The 2,684-nt window shown below is 35.4% G+C and overlaps 1 protein-coding gene and 1 long non-coding RNA gene across 2 annotated transcripts in view; both read left to right on the top strand.

Moving 5' to 3' along the window:
* LOC107663327 (uncharacterized) overlaps positions 1-1,270 on the top strand; it is a 3,011-nt gene extending 1,741 nt beyond the window's left edge. The window contains exons 2-3 of the long non-coding RNA XR_001631319.1: positions 589-649; positions 1,254-1,270. This is a non-coding gene — a long non-coding RNA (uncharacterized LOC107663327). The remainder of the gene's footprint in view (positions 1-588; positions 650-1,253) is intronic.
* Positions 1-2,684, top strand: part of LOC107663326 (mitogen-activated protein kinase kinase kinase kinase 4-like) — a 38,761-nt gene that overhangs the window by 12,989 nt on the left and 23,088 nt on the right. The window lies entirely within an intron of this gene.

Below are 2,684 nucleotides of genomic sequence, written 5' to 3'. Positions count from 1 at the left end.
TCGTCAGAATAGTCCATCTGCCATCAGTGGTTCAACCGTGACGTTATGAAGCGAACTGTGTACGCTCTTCTGTGTCAGCCATGACACAAGGATACGTTTTCTACGTGTATTTTTACGCTTTGATTTGAACAGCGCATCCGTGCAGCGCGGCTGACACATGAGAGCGTACGCTGCTTGCGTTCAGCGCATATTCTCCAAAATGGCGCTACGGTGATGCGGAGAGACACAGAGGAGACGAATTGTTGAATAAAGTCGTTATTTTTGTTTTTTTCGCGTACAAAAAGTATTCTCGTCGCTTCATAACGTTACGGTTGAACCACTGATGGCAGATGGACTATTCTGACGATGTCTTTCATACTTTTCTGGACCTCGACAGTGTAATTTACTTGGCAGGCAATGGGACAGTCACAAGCCTCCCGGTTTTCATCCAAAATATCTTAAATTGTGTTCCGAAGACGAACGAAGCTTTTACGGGTTTGGAACGACATGGGGGTAAGTGATTAATGACAAAATTTTCATTTTGGGGTGGAGTATACCTTTAAGTCAGATGCCCTTATAAAGACTGTAACTTTAATGTTTGCTTCACAGAAAAGTTGTCAACGACAAGCCTTACATCACCCAAAGGCCAGCTCTTTTTACAGTAAACCAGGTACGTATAAGTGCATTCATCTCATGTTGTATTTGCCATAATTACAAGATTCCAACTTGGAAAAAGAATTCATGTCCTTGTAGAACTCATAATTACCATCTGTATTCTGGGAATTTTCTGAGAGCTTCTACTTGTACCACTGTACTTGTCTGCTGCAGATTAATTTAGGCATCGATAGTGTTGCCATAGAAACGCACAGTTCCAGGTCCAAGGACATGAACAGCTCTAAGTAGAACATGGAACGCAGCATATGATCTTGAGTATTTGACAACAGCATTATCTGACTGACTTGATAATGTCTTTATCGATCTGTTTCTTCCTCTGTTAAGATGCAGCTGACAAGACAGACTCCAGTAAGAATCCTCAGCGTTGATCAAGCAAGTCCACATCTAAAGCTACTTGTACCACGTGACCACTGTACCTGACTGCTGCAGATTAATTTAGGCATCGATAGTGTTGCCATAGAAACGCACAGTTCCAGGTCCAAGGACATGAACAGCTCTAAGTAGAACATGGAACGCAGCATATGATCTTGAGTATTTGACAACAGCATTATCTGACTGACTTGATAATGTCTTTATCGATCTGTTTCTTCCTCTGTTAGGATGCAGCTGACAAGACAGACTCCAGTAAGAATCCTCAGCGTTGATCAAGCAAGTCCACATCTAAACCCATCTAGAGTGGGAATCATCTTGGAAGAAAACTTTGTAATGGATGAACCGACCGATCCATTTTTTCAGACTGATTTATGCCCTGCACCTGGACTGTGTATGAGAAGCACTTTATATTTTATTCAGCAGGTAATGCTCAACCTCGGAAAAGGTGAGTTAGCACCTAAAATTCAGTACTGCCAGTATTGTGAACTCAGAGTGGTGTAAAACCATATAGTTTTGATGCTGTTTGTTGTGATTCTGATTCTGAAAACTGATCAGATAAAAAATTTATGTTTTGTTGTGTTTTTAAATTAACATTTGTAATTGAATTAAAATAAAACAGAAAATTGCATGAATATTCCTTTATTTGTTTGCTTTTTTCTTAATTTTCTAGTTTAACAAATTGGAAAAAAAACAACCGATATAGATTTAACTTGGAAATTACACCGAAAAAAATGTTTCATTCATCCAATTAAAAAAAATTGAGGGTAATGATTTCACATCTATATTTTTTTAACTTGAGCCAATGAAAAATAAATAACAATAAACGATATTTTCTGTCTATGAAAACTATAAAAAGAAATTTCTTAAATGAATTTTTGTTTTGATTAAATCTATATATTTTTTGTTTAGATCAAAAATAGAATTTAAATTAATTGACTTTCTTCAACAAGAAAATATATTTTGCCAGGTTTTATAAAATAGTTTTCATAGACATAGAAAATATTGTTTAGGGCAAGTTATTTATTTTTCATTGGCTCAAGTTAAAAAATATAGATGTGAATCATTACTCTAAATTTTTTTAATTGAATGAATGAAACTTTTTTTTTCATTGTATCAATGATACCAATACTGATTTCTCTATAAAATTGCCCTCCCCCTAATATTTAACCATTGACTATAGCCATTCAACATTACTGTGTAATTGAGAGCTATCAATTTTAACATTCATTAGACTTTAAAAAAATAACTTCTAATTTAAGTGAACTTAAAACAATCTTCACATAAACCCATTATAATAAATGGGTTTATTCACCTAAATAGTCATATTTACCTGTGCCCTTCAGCAGAAATATACAGAAACTGAAATTGAAGTTATCAAACACTAAATTCTAAATTAAATATAGATGGATCCTTAAAGCTACAAAAGTTATTTTTTCCTCTTTTTTTTCTTTGTCCTTTGATTAATAGGCTGCGTTTACACTTAAATCAGGAGGACACGGCGCGTTTAAACTTAGCAACATCAGCTGACTTCTCGATCTGGATAACCGATCGGATCTGTATTTCCCGTGCAATATATAAATAAGTCTGTAGTGCAAAGTCGACCTGAAGTTGTGGGTTTTCTTTTGAAAACTATTTTCAGTCGCGGGACATTTTGTAAG

This window comes from Sinocyclocheilus anshuiensis, unplaced genomic scaffold (assembly GCF_001515605.1).
Source record: "Sinocyclocheilus anshuiensis isolate Anshui unplaced genomic scaffold, SAMN03320099.WGS_v1.1 scaffold2640, whole genome shotgun sequence".
NCBI classification, from domain to species: Eukaryota; Metazoa; Chordata; class Actinopteri; order Cypriniformes; family Cyprinidae; genus Sinocyclocheilus; species Sinocyclocheilus anshuiensis.
The sequence above is the reverse complement of the archived record's forward strand: the minus strand, read 5'-3'. Positions and strand labels throughout refer to the sequence as shown.